Source organism: Caretta caretta, chromosome 1 (genome assembly GCF_965140235.1).
Source record: "Caretta caretta isolate rCarCar2 chromosome 1, rCarCar1.hap1, whole genome shotgun sequence".
NCBI lineage: Eukaryota > Metazoa > Chordata > Testudines > Cheloniidae > Caretta > Caretta caretta.
The window spans coordinates 306,096,195-306,112,805 of NC_134206.1; the positions used below are offsets into that span (position 1 = coordinate 306,096,195).

A 16,611-nucleotide genomic window follows, 5' to 3' on the forward strand; every position below is an offset into this window, starting at 1 on the left:
GCCCTCCCTATCCATGAGTGACTATGGGGATTAAAATTGCTTCCAAGGTATTTTCTTTAGATAATTGTAAATTATGTCTCGGAATTTGAAATTTATAATCAAAATGATCCACTTTTGTTTGTGTTTTGATTTCAGTGCTATGGCCACCAAAAGAAATCTTTCATAATCTGTATCTCTCAGAGCTATAGATTTCTGTATTGTTAATTTGGTGGAATTTAGGCACCAGGAAGTCTAATGATGGAGTAACATAAAATATATTTGCAGCTTCTGCAATGCAGGTGTGTTGAGTGAGACATATCTGTGAAAACTTTTTTTTTTTTTTTTACTTTGAATACCCCTTTCATAAAGACACTAAAGATGACTGTTTGCTTTGTTGCTTTCCTGCTTGGGAACACTAATACCAGAAGAGTACTGTACTTTTATAAAAGTATTTCAGAGTATAACAAAACCTTCTAGACTTTAATAACTATACATGACTGATCTGTCCTCTCTGGCAAGGTTAACTGTTTCTCCCAAGGAGTTAAGTGGCATATAAACTATTGTTCACACCATTTGTGCTAACAGCCTAGCATGACCTCAAATACTGTAGTGGTCATACAAGCTATCCTGTGCAATACATTTATCAACAAATGTAAAAGGACCACAGGGGCAGAGCTGACTTTAAGTGTATTAGGGATCTATAAGGATAAATGCCTAACCTTATTCCACAGCAAAAAGTAATTACTGAACCATTGTTTCTATAGTGTTAATATTTTTTCATGGGTCTTTAGAAATATAAGCTATTTAGCTCTTGGTTTGACATCTGTACTGCATTATATTTTATACAATGCATCTTGACTAAAGTGTAGAGCTATCAAATAACCATGAGATCATTTTACTTTTACAAGAAATCATCAAGAGAAATAAAGTATAGAAAAGGGAACAGTTTAAATTCAGTAGTTATTTTTTAATATATTTAAATGATCTAATTAACAATAGGCTAAACAGCAGAATTTTATGGCTTTATTCTTTTAAGATTGCATACCCCATTTACAGTGTGTATAATGTCACATACTTATTCACATATTTTTTTCAATTTTTTAAAGCAATCCATTAGCTCTTTTCCTTTTTAGGTCTGACTGGCTCCCAATCCTTAGACTTCTCCATCCACAGCAATGAGTGCACTACCTGAAAAGAAGGATCAGCTTCAGGAAGGGATGGCCACATTGGTAATATTAGAGATATTCAAACTCAAGTTAGGGGAAAACAAACTTATCTAAATTCCTCAAATGGAAATAACATTCAAGAAGTCTGCCTCAGGACAGCCCTATTATAGGTACTTACAATTTGCAGGGTATCTGGCTGTAGAATTATCCTTATAGTCATGAATAATGAATAATTATCAGAGCCATCCCACAAATTTGGCACACATAAATGCCACAAAGGTGTTAGTACCAAATGTCTTACTCAGAGAAGATGAGCAATTAAGTGGATAAAATACCAATAACAATTAAAAGAGGAACCTGGCTGTTAGGGGATGAAGTCAGATTAGTCCATCTTGGTTTGTGGAAAATCAAAGAAAACTATTAATATCAAAGGAATATAGAAATTCTCACAGTCCATCTAGTACGCTATCCCATTTCCAAGATTGGCCAGTACTTCATGCTTTTAAGGAGAAAGGTGCAAGAAACCACTTAATGAACAATTATTATGCAACTTTCCTATGGGAGAAGTTTCTTCCTAAACCCAGGCAGCTGTCTGGTTTATGTCTTAATACATGAAGTTTTATATTCTATAGAATGTTTTGTCCTGTCTACTGTAACTATGGGAGTTGGTATTATAAATGTTTACTTCTGTTTTGAATCCTGGTAAGCTGCAATAATATCTCACGGCAATGAGTTCCACTGGTTAAGTACAGGCTATGAAAAATAAGTATTTCTTTTTATTATTTTCAAATGTCTTGCTTGTTAATTTCATTGGAGTCTCTTTGTTCTAATGTCATGAGAAAGGGTAAATAGGACTTCCAAATATATATTCTATATATCGTATATTATTTTATATCTGCGTATTGTGTCCTATTACTCATATTTTCTTTAAACTACATAGTGCAAATTTTTTAAATCTCTCCTCATATGGAATTTTTTCTATGTCTTTAGACATATCTAGACATATCCCACATCTGTCAATACTCTGCACCACATGTCATCTGGCCCCTCTTGGGTATGGGTGGGTTGTGAGATGTTCTTTCTAAAAACAAAACAACAATGTTAAGCATTGCATATTTCTGGTTAGTTGTCATGCTAATAAAACATTTTGCTTTTTACTACATGCAAACCATATCATTGACGTCTGTCCTAAAGGTGCAGTGTCTTTTTGTTGAACTTCTGAGCATATCAAATATTTCAAATTATCACCAGTTAATCTCACATAAGCAGCAACTCCTTTTAATATGTTTCTTATACAGTTTACAAAGAAATAATGCAACGTTCTCAGGGGCAAATTTCCATCTCAACTTTAACCAGGCCTCTATTTTTGTGCCCACAACTTTGCACGAGCAGCACAGTCTACTTGGACATCAAATACCTGGAGTGCAGCAATGATCATTTGTTCTCGTCTTAATGCCTGCATGTGTGATGCCATCACTGGAAGGATATGAATTTAAACTGTGAGAGGGAGATAACAACATGCACTCAGTACTGGTCTGTTTTCCCACGAGAGTTCTGGCATTTCTTTTCCTTAATTGTTTTTGTTAGTTGCCACTTCCTTTCTAATGTATTACACTGTCCATACATTCTTGCATGTTTTCACAGTAAGGATCCATACACATATGTAGGTAATTTTTCCCAAATGAATAGGCCCATTAAGTTCAAAGGGATTATTTACATAGGTATTCACCTGCCTACATGTTTTTAGGATTGGGGCTCTTATAGATTGCATTGTCTTACAACACATAGCACAACTGTGAAAATGCTATATACCATAGAAGTAAATATTCTTTTATGAATCAACTCCTTCTTAACTTGAAATAAAAGAGGCTGAAGAGACATTTAAATGTTTGCAGGCTCAAAGGCCAGGTGTATCTATATTATTAATTAAGAAAAGGCATCTTTATGGTGAAGAATAAATAAAAAATGAATTAAAACTTAGTCTTTCTCTTCATAATAATGTATTTTTTTTCAGACACAACATAAGCTTTTTCCATAAGTTCTGCTACAAATCCAAAGGGAATTAAAACTGGACCCTAATTTCAACAATACGATGCCAGTGATCTTGTCAGCCCCCAATGTTAAATACTGTTTAAGATCCTTCTGACCCTTTCTCTTTTATCTGCTTTAGCATTAGAATGAAGTCCCACTACCTAGCAGAACGTTTGTTTGGCAATTGAAGGACCCATGTGCTAAATTCTGGAATATATTTCCTAACAGTAATAGTTAGTTCCTTGCTATTTTTCTTATCTGGCCCCTAGCTTGGCCTTTTGGTTGCCTTTAGTGCTAATTTTGCTGGTGGCAGTGGAACTGCCCCTAGGGCTGCTGTAGGTCAGACTGCTGATGGTCTGTCTTTTCTTCCTAGATGCCATTGATGAAGAACAATTCCAACCTTGGAGAAGGTTGTGATTAAAAAGCCAGATACTGAACTTTCTGAATTTTCCCAATACGTCTCTGGAACCCCCCAGAACCATGTGTTAAAGTAAATCCCACAGCATTCATTAAATAAGTGGGGAAATTCTTTTAGGAATATTTTTTTCTTTTCTTGCACCAAAGAATATAAATATCTTCAAATGGTTCTTTAGAAACAGATTATGCAGTACTGTTTTATTACCATTTATGCACTGTATAACTTTTTCTCCTTGTACACATTATTGTTATTGACAGCAACTCTAAAGGCTTTTTTAAAAAAGAAATTAAATAGTGAATCAATAAAGATTAGCTATTTATTGTAGATTATTACTTTATCATTCCCATAATTACAATAATGATTGCTGATGGAAATTCTATTTATGTGAATCATTTTATACTTGTTATTTATTATTATTAATGTTACCATTATTATCTTCTTACCCTTCAGTTCACAAGATGTATCTTCTCAGTGAATTTTAATTTCAATATCTTGCTATTATACTGTACATAATCCTATCAAAGACTGTCCTTCATGCAACATTTTCAGTGATATATTATCACAGAGACCATTAATGAATGAGCTTCATATCTTACTAATACTGTTTTAGATACTATTTTTATTAATTTTCTAAGCTGTAATTCTTCATACAGTACCTATGTCTGTCACCTATTAAAGTTGTGTTTTTGATTTTAACACAAGTATTTCAAAGGGAGGCATTAACTTTGTCTTAAAAATACATTTTAGTTCATAAATTCTAAATGATAATAATGGCCATGCTTTGTTCTTTTAGACCTTGTGCACACTAATTTTCACAATTTTCCCTCGTTGTTGTGACCAATTTCCTGTTAATAATCAAAATTAAATTTCTGCAAACTGTGTTCTTTCCACAATGCAAGATGGTGAAAAAAAACAAACCAATTACACTTTGTCCTGTGACTAAGATGCGGACATTGTAGTGAAGTACAGAAAAATGATTCCAAGCTTTTAACTATACGTTAAAAGTAAATAAAATCACTTTACTCTAGATATTGCAACTTTCTAGCAGTAATTTTTCAGCTAAATGCCAGATTTATTTAAATAGGATTACTCTTACAACTAGGAATCCATTTGTTCATCTTGTATATACTTTCTTTAACCTTATGATTTGCTGTTAAAATTATCGGAACACATGCCATCACATGTGTTGTATATAATATTCAGCTCCTCTTCAAATATTTTTCTGTATGAAGTGATGAGTGCACAGTGTTGTGAAAGTTGAAGAATGACATCGTTTTAGAAACTGTCTTTGTTGAGGGCAAATCATCATTATTGGCATTCGGAACATAGATTTGACTAAGCTTAGATCATTGCTTAATCTTTTTTACTTACTTTACAGCATTCTGACAGTAGAGAGTTAGAGCCCAATATTAAAATATCCTTAAAACCTCAATACCTATAGAAAATGTAAATAAGCCTTATGGTCTTTCTGAGGAATATTAAATATACATGCAGTACTCTGTAGCATAGATTAATAGCTGGGAATGACACATTGTTATGATAACATAAACCTATGATATATTTAGGATATAGTTGTGGCATCCTGCATAAACAAAACATATCCGTATGACCTTATTAATTTTTTTCTTGAATCTATTTAGTTTCCTTGCATAATTCTTTTTTTGTGAAACAAACTACTTGTATAAAATTTGAAATATCTGACCAATTAGTAAGTTGCTTATACAACGTACTTTATATAAACGTGTTCACATTAATTTGCATCACAGTGGAGAAGCCCAGAAAATCTAGAACAATTAGGTGTCATAAATTAAATCACATATATTTTATTTGCCAAATGTTTCCACGCTCTTCTGAAAAAAAGATTAATAAATATGAATGTCAACAATTCTTTGCCTGTAGTAATAATGTGCCATAGTGATATGAGATTCAATTGTTTAACATTTGATCTTTTTCCAAAGGACACTCCTTCAGCATCACAGGCTTAAATATTTCTATTGATTTTTGTGCCTGGATTTATTGTGAACATATAACCATCAGAGTAGAGCAGCACTTCTGATTTCTTAGGCAAAGCGACACGATTTAAGAATTCTTAAGGATTTTACTTAATTTAATACATGAAAGAGGATTTATATACCTGGGTCCTGATTCATTAAGGTACTTAAAGCACATGCCTAAAGTTAATCATGTGAATAGTGCTGTTGACTTCAACAGAACTATGCATGTGTTTAAAGTAAGGCACATGCTTAAGTACTTCCTGAACTGGGTCTTTAATTTGATTTACATTATTTTTAAAATTATTTAAAAGCATTCCATTTATTTAAATTTTGTTTAATTTTATTATTTAGAATATTTGGCATTTCCAAACCAATGGACTTTTTTTTTTTTTTTTGCCTTCAGAATATATTGGACCATAGGCCTCTGCATTAAATCGATTGATTTAACTGGAGTTGCATGACAGATGAATTTGGACCATTGTGTTATTAAAAAGGCCATGATTCAGCAAAGTGTTTACACCTATGCTTAACTTTAAGCATGAAAGTTAGGCCCATTGAAGTCAGTGGGAGTAGACGTATACTTAATGATAAGCATGTGCTTAAGTGCTTTGCTGGATCAGGATCAAAGAAACCAGTTCAGCAAAGCTTTGAAGCAGCACTTAACTGCTATTGAAGTTAATGGGGTTTACACACATGATTAAGTTACGCAAGTGCTTAAATGCTTTATTGAATAGGGATGTACTGCTGAATTGTACAAGCTGAAACTTTGAAAGGGGACTAAGGCATCCATCTCCTATTGATCTTCAATGAAAGTTGGGCATCTAAGTCCTCTGAGCCCTTTGAAAATTCCACTCTAAATTTTCTAGCACATGCCTGAGTAATTATTAGGGTTCAGTTTTTTGTTGGTGTAGTTCTGAAATGCAGTGCCTAAAAGGACCATTGGAAAGTATTCATCCTCAGTTCTCTGGAGCACAGAAGGGTCTACCTTATGATGCATCTATGTAGCTGAAAAGATCTGTTGACCATTTTGTGGGGGCTGTGGGACCTGTCGGGAATCTTGTGTCTTACCGAGTGAATGAAGGAAGCAATACCTGTACAGGATCTACACGTGAACTACAGTTATGATTGACCACTGCACAGGTGTGTGTGTGTGTATGTGTGCGTGTGAAAGAGAAGGAGGGGGAGTGTCCTTTTCACACACACCCTCTTGCACACAGGAGACCAGCTGGACCTGACTGAGAATTTCAGGACTGTGCTCTATGTTTGTGGTTTGGGCTGTGGGTGACATCTGCAGATACACATGGATAGTATTCTGCCAGTAACTATCCCTGTATCTAGTCTGATTTTAGCATTTTTTAATTTATTCAAGATACTTTTGACTGGCTTCAAAATACTTTTGTAACTCACAGTAAACACATCATCATCTGGACTGTGAATATACAGTAGTAGCATTATCTGAAACACATTTCTGTTGAGGTCCCAGTGGATAATCTGAACAATTATCTGGGGCAATATTTACCAAATATGTCACTTTTCACAAATATTTAGAGTTGCTTCTTTTCTCTTGAAATCGTAGAGTGCTGATCTGAGTAGCTTCCCTTCATGTGCTTAGATAATACTGGAGCAAAATTATATCAGTCAGAGATGAAAATACCATAATTATATCTTCTTATAATTTATTCATGAGTGTATGGATCTTTTAAATCCTTCCAAGGAATGTTGCACATATCCATAACATTCCCGAATGGAACATTGAGCAGGTTCTCTGATGTAGCTGACAGATGTGGCTAAACACATGCTATTAGACAACCATTTAGTGAATACAAAGGTGGTACTGGCACTCCTGCCTTCCATTGGTGGCAGTTATTCTGGTCTGGGAGCAGATCTAAGTTGCACCACAACCCTGACAGCGTGGGCTTTTTACCACATTAGGTCCTGTACCCAGGATGGCTGAAGTTAGTCTACTTCTTGATAGTACCACATGACCTTCTTAGTTTGCATGTGCTGCAAACCAGCAGGGGCACACCTAGTACACAGAGATTTAGTATCTGGCACATAGATGTTTTGTTTTATATTTGTTAATATGCCTATAGTAGTCAAACGCTTGGGATGAAATCCTGCCCCCCCCCCCTTGAAGTCATTAGCAACACTCTCATTGGCTTAAATGGGGCCAAGATTTCATGCTAGGGGTGGTTTTTCTGGGGTGTTACAGAGAAAATTGTCCATATCCATTGACAACGCATAACAGAAATCTGCGTTTCTAACAGGCTCATTGCTTGAGCCAGAGCCATTCCTACTCTTGTTTCACCCCATAGACAACCCTTAGAAAGAAGTGGTACTGGAGGTGGGATTTGAAGAAGAGAGGTTCTGTCGTTCATCCTCCTTCCAGTGAGGACTTGTTCTCTGCTGTGTGGGGCTTCCACCATTTCCTTTGGGAGAGTAATGGATCCAGCAGCGTATTAACGCCTAGGCTGACAAGGCCTAGGCCTAGGGTGGCAAATTTGCAGGGGCAGCAAATTTATAATAGCAGCCAGAGGCTGCTTCCCCCAGTGCCCGTTCGCACCCTCTGCCCCAGGCCCTGCCCCAACTCCACCCCTTCCCCGCCCCCATTCCCCGCCCCCTTCCTGCCCTTATTGGTCCCCTTCCCCAAATTCCCCCAGCCCCACCTCCTCTCCTGAGCGCACCACGTTTCCCCCCCCTTCCCGCCCCCCCCTCCTTCACGAAGATGTTTCGCGCACAAGCACTGGCAGGGAGGAGGGAGAAGCAGGACCCAGCAGTGCGCTCAGGGGAGGAGGTGGAGTCGGAGCGGAGGTGAGCTGGGGTGGGGGGGGGCGGCAATTATTTCTGGATCTAGGGGAGGCAAAATCATTAATCCACCACTGAATGGATCTCTACAGTAGGTATTTTCCCCCCTGCTTTTCTGCCTAATTACCATTGCTCAGTTTCCTACTGTTTCTGTTACTTATATCTGCAATATGGTAAATTGTATACATCAGAAGATGATCATTGATATTTTAGCATTGTTTAAAACCCACAGATTTTAGCATTGTTTAATCCTTCTCATTGTTCCCCACCACGCTTCTTCCCATCAGTATTTTCTGCAATACTCTCTGTCATCAACATTTCAGATTCACAGTTTGGGGAGATTAGGGCAGATTGACCTTGTGGCATCGGATAGTCCCCAGGATTCCTCCTACCTCACTCTCACTGCCTGTTTTTTGTTTTGTTCTGATTTGTTATGTTTTGCAGTTTCTGTAACAGGTCGTTCTGATCGCTTAAGTGTGTTCTGAAAGTGTAGAGAGAAGGGACAGGTCCCCTTTTCTTATTCTGAACCTAAATAATGAGATTTCGGAGTCCATTGGTGTATTAGCCTGTGGTCAGAATTTACTTATGCTTATTTCTTATTCTTTCTTTTTCACTATATCTGACAGTTTTCAGAGTATGCTTTGTAGGACTGAGGAGCCTGCTGAAGTGAATGAAGATATACCTGAGGAAAGACATGCACAACATTTTGGCAAGATTGCATTTGTAGAATGTTGAAGTACAGCAGCTGAGATCCCAGCCTTGGAATCCACGGGGCCCCAAATCCCAACCTTAGAATCAACAGGGCAACTTCTTGAGTGAGGTACTACTCAGCCTGATTAAGTGTAGCAGACTCTGGCTGTGAATTGTGTTAAAATTATGTGATGACTAAGCATTAATGAAACAAGATAGTTACATGTGTAAGCAGAGCAGGGACCAATACCTGGGGAAGAGGAGTTGGAACCCTGGTTAGAACATACCACTGAAATGCTGCAGGAGTGGGCCATACCAGATGCAGAAAAGTGAAGATGTCTAGTAGAGAGCCTCAGGGGCCCAGCATTAGATGTGATTCGCACCCTGAAGCTCACTAACCCTGGGGTCAGTGTGAAGGACACCCTAGAGGCCCTTGAGTACACCTTTGGGAGTGTGGAGGGCTGTGAAGACGGTTATTGTAAGTTCCTTAATTCCCGACAGCAAAGGGGCGAGAAGGTTTCAGCCTATGTACAGATGCTGGAGAGAGTGCTTCAGAGAGCTGTCAAGAGGGGAGCCATGACTGCTGAGCAGATGGATCAGACCAGACCAGCTCAAATTGTAAGAGGAACTCAATATCAGCACCTGATTCTACTTCCTCTCCAGTTAAGAGAACAACAGGAACAGCCCCCAAGTTACTCCCAGCTGATAAAAGAGGTCAGAGAGGAGGAAGCAAGGCAGGCTGCCAGTGAGTTTTGGGAAGCCCAACCCTCTGAGCCAGCCAGCACACGAACAGCCAGTGTACTGATGGTGAGCAGTGTACTGATGGTGGGCATTTAGAGCCACCATCCCACCCAGGCAAAGGGGGAAAGGACAATTCTTCTGCTACCAGTGTGGTCAAGATGGACACAGTGCTGCTAAGTGCTGTAATGAAGAAAATCCCTCCTTAGTGTATGGAAAGCTGAGGATCAGTTGGGAGGGGATGAGGAACTGCCAAAGGGTCTGGGAAAGGGGGCCACCCAGGCCCACAGGACTTGAAGACTCCCCTAGAAGAGACTGTCCAGCTGCGATCCCTTCAGGACTGATAGGGCCTCAAGCAGAGGTGACTGTGAGGTGAAAGGGACAGAATGTAAAGCAGTGGTTGACACTGGATCTCAAGTGACGATTATATTTCAATCATTCTACCAATGGATGCTTAGGCACCTGCCTATACAGCCACTGACAGGCCTTGGCCTGTGTGGCCTCAGCATGGATGAATACCCCTAACAAGGGTATGTCATTGTGCATCTGGAATTTCCAGAGGAGGTTGCTGGGGTAAGAGAAGAGGTAGACACCCCTGCCTTAATATGCCCCGACCCTAAGAAATTCTCAGCTGGGGGGAGGATGTAAGCAGGGTCTGAATGAATGCTTCCCTGACAGCTAGCTGGGAGAGGGAATGACTTGGGTGTGTTTATGTAAATACGGTTTGCTCCTGCTCTGTTCACATATTCAGCAGATACAGTGGTGTCGAAGTGATCAACTTTGGCTGATGTTGGGTACTGAATGCAGGGGTAGTGAAATATGGTTACCAATGTTGTAATTATTGTAGGAATACAGGAAAGCAGGACTGTGCTTAACCTGTCCCAAATGAGGGGGCCACCCTCAGTTGAAAGAACCTCGTTAAGCCACAGGCTCGAATGTCAGAGCCCTGTGAAAGTAAGAAGGGTGGGGGCAGGTATCCCCAGCCAGGAGGCTGTACAACCGCATCAAGGGTATTTCCTAGACTGGTTTAACCTGTTCCTCCCCACTGTTCAAAAATAGAACTAAACAGGCTTCCTTAGGAGCCTCTTTCTTATGTTAAATGCCCAATCAGAGCTGAAATCAGTTGTGGTAGAACAGTGTTTCTGCCCTGCCTGCTAAGAGCTAAAAATCACTGAGAGCTGAAATCACTTGAGATGGGGCAGTGTTTCTGCCCAGCCTGCCAAGAGCTGAAAATTACTAAGAGACAGATGTGCAGAGGTCACAGCAGAGAGGCAAGTGGCAGCAGAAGGCGACTAACAGTCAGCTGGTGAACTAGTGGCTGGTGCGGTGGAGAGGCGCAATGAGCAGCCAGCAGAGCGGCTGGTGGAGAGGCACGGCAAGAGCGGTGAGCAGTTAGCCAGCAGGGCAGTGGCAGAGAGGAGTGGCCAGCAGGGCAGCTGGTGGAGAGGCACGGTGGAAGCAGCGAGCAGGCGGCCAGCAGGAGTGGCCAGCACGGCAGCTGGCAGAGAGGGCCGGCAAGCGAGTGCCTGTGCAGCAAAGCGAGTAAGGTGCCTCTTTACTCCACCCAGGGGGGAGCTGAACTCTGCAGATGCACCTCTGAACTATGGGTCTGCACTGACCAAGGACAGCAACTGTGAGTGGGGCGCAGGGAAGGGTCAGGCCTGTGAAAGGGACTTTTGGGTTGCTGGACTTAAGAACCTGAGGGGAAAAGGATACTGCCCAACCTACTTGGGGGTGGGTCTTTAACTTATGATTTATGTTTATGAACCCTGTTTGCAGTGTTTTCCCAGATTAACACCCAGTTACTTCCATCCTTTTATTAAAAGTTTCTTTTCTACACTCAGACTCTGTGCTTGAGAGTGGGGAAGTATTGCCTCTCAGAGGTGGTGTGTAAATTTCCCACGTTACTGGGAGGGGGCTCGAGCCGGTTCTGTGTTGTATCAATGGAAAGGAACCCCTAGATATTGAACCCAGCTCAGGTTGCTGCTGGCTCCACCTGGCAGAAGGGTTACAAGGAATCAAAAACTCCCCAACATGCACAGAGGGATTACGGTATTTTGCTTTGTTGTGTGCTGCATGAGCACATAGAGCCAAATTTTCAGTTAGGGCCTAATCCTGATTCCATTGAAATCAAAATCAAGCCCATGACCTATACAATCAAAAGCCTTCTGTGTATCTCAGACAACACACTGCTCGGTCTCAGTCCTGTTCCATCTGTTTTGTAACATGCTTCTCTTCGAATGTTGAGCTTCGTTCTGTGTGAATTCCAAATGTGCTTGTAAGTTTCAATGATGTTTATGTAGTTTCCCCCCTTATATTAATGTCTTTTCAACATAAAAATGTACAGATTAAAGAGGCACTTGATGAAATACAATAGGCCAAATTCTCTGATGGCTTTAATACTATATTCTTTCCTTAGCACAAATATTTTGTGTTCTTTCTTATGTCAGAGGTTTTTGATATAAAACCATAAAATGACTTGTTCTCTGAGGTGCAAACTCATATTTGTTTTGGATTAACTCTTCTTGTATATCCCCGAGGAGCATAATTGAAGCCACCGAAGCTAATTCAGTGAATTTGGCAGTTTATAAGTAGAGAATACTTAGATTTGGGGGCACATATAGCCTTTCATGTACAAAGTTCTCATTTTAACTTACCTCGGGCTACTGGCTTTACTGATTTACAGTTAATTAGGATTCTGATTTGGATTGAAAATTCCAATACCTATATGGTATTACACATTCATTTCAGTACATGCTGGCTGAAGAAAATAATTGTAACTACAGTCAATAAATGTATGCTCCATGTATATCACAGGGAGCAACCTCAGATGTCCCACCCACCCTCCTCCTGTAAGAAAATCCTCCTTTGCTCCCAGTTCATGGAAATATCATTCTGACATCACTTTGTGGTAGCTGGAAGATTTCCTTGCCTATCATTTAACAAAATCCCAATACCATTTCCTTACTTTTAACAAAGTCTCCAAATCCCTTATGTATCTCATATTTGCTCTGCCTGTATTTCATTTCAAAATTGAATTCTTTGGATAAGAGAGTTCTAATCTCTACATGTGTGTGACTTCTCTTAGCAGCAATGAACATTATACAAGTATATGAAAGCAACAGTAAGGTGTACTCCAAAATAAATATATGAAAAGAAAAAGAAAAAAAAAACAATAGCAATCAGGAATTTAGCTTCTGGATTGTTGAGTGTTCCTCCTGGCATTTTTGAAGTTTATAACAATGTGATTCAATTGCTAAAAGGGCTTTTACATGCTATTCAACTTTTTATTTAAAAAATGTACAGGGATATCATCAAGTGTTTCTAATAGTTTTACTTTGCCTTTTATCACCATACATTTTTTGTATGATCCACTAAAAAGGATTAACCTAACATCTTCCCCCTTAGTTTTTTCCTTTTTCATTTGGTAAACATTGGTTACTTGTTTGGTTCTTTGTTGGTGTAAAAGGGTGAAAATCCATTGAAGATAATAGAGCCACATACATTGGCCAGAAGAGAATTAAATTTAAAACAGCATAAACTTCATTTTACATTTGCTTTATGATGACCAAACATCTTGGATAATGTCAGTATAGTTCTGCTAATCATGTGGGCTACATGTTGCTGCACAGAAACAGGCAGCAGAAAATATTGGGGTTTTTTTGTGGGAGGTTCACTAAATTACGGAAATGGTGCCATTTTAAAAAAATCTACATATTTAGGGCCTTGCATCCTCTGTACCTCTGTAGTTACTTCCAGTTGGGCAAGTGAGTGTAAAATACAGCCATTCTGATTTGGGAGCATTTACACCTACTTTGTTCAGGTATTGCACACGGCATAAGGTGCGTGGTGCAGAATCTGGCTCAGGATGCAAGACAGTGGTGAAACAGCCCTTTAGATTATAGTGGAAATTCTGTCAATTTATTTTGGTTTAGGTCAGCCCACAATGATTATCTATTATTGGGATATTATGGTAGTGCCCAAAAGCTCAAACCAGGATTAGGGGCCTGTCAAGGTTCCTTCCCTACTCTGAACGCTAGGGTACAGATGTGGGGACCTGCATGAAAAACCTCCTAAGCTTATCTTTACCAGCTTAGGTCAAAACTTCCCCAAGGTACAAAATATTCCACCCTTTGTCCTTGGATTGGCCGCTACCACCACCAAACAAATACTGGTTACTGGGGAAGAGCTGTTTGGAAACGTCTTTCCCCCCAAAATACTTCCCAAAACCTTGCACCCCACTTCCTGGACAAGGTTTGGTAAAAAGCCTCACCAATTTGCCTAGGTGACTACAGACCCAGACCCTTGGATCTTAAGAACAATGAACAATCCTCCCAACACTTGCACCCCCCTTTCCTGGGAAATGTTGGATAAAAAGCCTCACCAATTTGCATAGGTGACCACAGACCCAAACCCTTGGATCTGAGAACAATGAAAAAGCATTCAGTTTTCTTACAAGAAGACTTTTAATAGAAATTGGAGTAAATAGAAGTAAAGAAATCCCCTCTGTAAAATCAGGATAGTAGATACTTTACAGGGTAATTAGATTCAAAACATAGAGAATCCCTCTAGGCAAAAACTTAAGTTACAAAAAAGATACACAGACAGAAATAGTTATTCTATTCAGCACAATTCTTTTCTCAGCCATTTAAAGAAATCATAATCTAACGCATACCTAGCTAGATTACTTACTAAAAGTTCTAAGACTCCATTCCTGTTCTGTCCCTGGCAAGAGCAGCATACAGACCGACGCAGACCCTTTGTTTCTCTCCCTCCTCCCAGCTTTTGAAAGTATCTTGTCTCCTCATTGGTCATTTTGGTCAGGTGCCAGCGAGGTTACCTTTAGCTTCTTAACCCTTTACAGGTGAGAGGAGTTTTCCCCTGGCCAGGAGGGATTTCAAAGGGGTTTACCCTTCCCTTTATATTTATGACAGGGCCCATTGCGCTGTGCCCGGCACAAACGTATAGTGAGACATAGTCCCTGCTCCCAAAAGGTCACAATTTAAGGCCCAGATTCTGTGTTTAATGTTAAACATATGAGTAGCCCCTTGATTTCAATGGGACAATTCAGATGAGTCAAATTAATTATTTGCATGAGGTTTTTTAGAATTATGGCCTAAATGCACAAAACAGACAAAAGATGTGAGGGGAGACAGAGGCATAGTGAGGTGAAGTGACTTATCCAAGTTCAGAGGCCAGGTCAGTGGCAAGCCAGGAATAAAACCTAGTCCAGTGTCCTGTCCACTGAACCATATGATAGCTTTATTTTTGGGCTCCTATTTGGGACTTAGAATGTTAAATAGTGTCTCTTTTTAAAACCTGAAAATTGTCACACTTCTGTATTTCGTTTTCTTAGCATTTATAGTGTAGTGCAGGGGTTCTCAAACTGGGGGTGGGACCCCTCAGGGGGTCATGAGGTTATTACATGAGGGGTCGCGAGCTGTCAGCCTCCACCCCAAATCCTGCTTTGCCTCCAGCATTTATAATGGTGTTAAATATATAAAAACGTGTTTTTAATGTATAAGGGGGGGGTCGCACGCAGAGGCTTGCTGTGTGAAAGGGGTCACCAGTACAAAAGTCTGAGGACCCCTGAAGTGTTTACTGTACTGCTACAAACAATGATCAGACATAAAGGACAACATTAAAACTTGGCGTGATCAGGTATAACTATGGAACACAAGCGAGTCACAGCTGTTTATGCCTGGTCTAGGAAGATCTGCAGATCCGAAACCCAGGTTGATGGTCTGCTGCCGCAGCCACAACACTACCCAATAGCTCTACTAGTGACAAGAGAATTGGGAGTTGTAGGGCCTTAAGTTCCAGTAAGGGTACTGCCCAGAGGGAGCTGATTGGAGGAGCTCCTGAGCCCCTGATTGGACCAGGTATGCTATATAAGCCAGTTGGGATACAAGGTGTATCTTGGCTTGCTTCTGCTACAGACCATGCTGTTTGACTCCCAGCTTTGTTCCTGTCCCCGTTCTCTGACTCCAGCTCTGACCCTTGGCTTTGGCATTTGGCCTCTGACTCTGTTCCTGATCTTCAGCTGTGATTCCTGACTGTGACATGGCTCTAGCATACAGCCTCTGACTCCAGTTCTGACCCTAAGTCCCTTTCCCTGACTCCTGTTCTGACCTCTAGCTCAGACTACCTTCCAGTCCCTGACAAGGTATGAATGTGAAGAAAAGTGTGTAGAGACAAATGTGAGAGATACCTAAACACAGAGAAACAAAATATAGCAATGAAATTGACCTTCCTTTTGAAGTAAATTTAAATGAAAAATAATTTTTGAAATAATCTATCCTTTATTTTAAAGGTAGAGAAAAGCTACAACATAACCCAAAGCAGTAATGGATAAAGCAAGGGCTTCAATTTATAAAGAAGGAATGTATCTACTGTTTAAAGAAGTCTGCAGGGCAGGACACTTGGATTCTATCAGTGCCTTTGCCACTGACTCACTGTGTGATGCTAAGCAAGTAATTTACTCCTTGTGTGGTAAATATTGTTTTACCTGTTGGGTAAATTGAGGCATATGGACATTAAGGGCAACATTTGAAAAACTGGTTTCTAGCTTCTAGCTCAGATTTTGAGTATGCAACTTGAACCACCTGTTTGCATTCAAAGTTATTGGATGGCTACCCACAGTATTCTTGTCAGCAAGTTAAGGAAGTGTGGGCTGGATGAATGCACTACAAGGTGGGTAGAAAGCTGGCTAGATTGTCGGGCTCAACGGGTAGTGATCAATGGCTCCATGTCTAGTTGGCAGCCGGTATCAAGTGGAGTGCCCCAAGGG

General features: G+C 40.0%; 1 long non-coding RNA gene across 1 annotated transcript in view; it reads right to left on the reverse strand.

Annotated features, from left to right (window-relative positions):
• Positions 1–925: 925 nt before the first annotated feature.
• LOC125630344 (uncharacterized) overlaps positions 926–16,611 on the reverse strand; it is a 63,101-nt gene continuing 47,415 nt past the window's right edge. The window contains exon 4 of the long non-coding RNA XR_007354641.2: positions 926–1,167. This is a non-coding gene — a long non-coding RNA (uncharacterized LOC125630344). The remainder of the gene's footprint in view (positions 1,168–16,611) is intronic.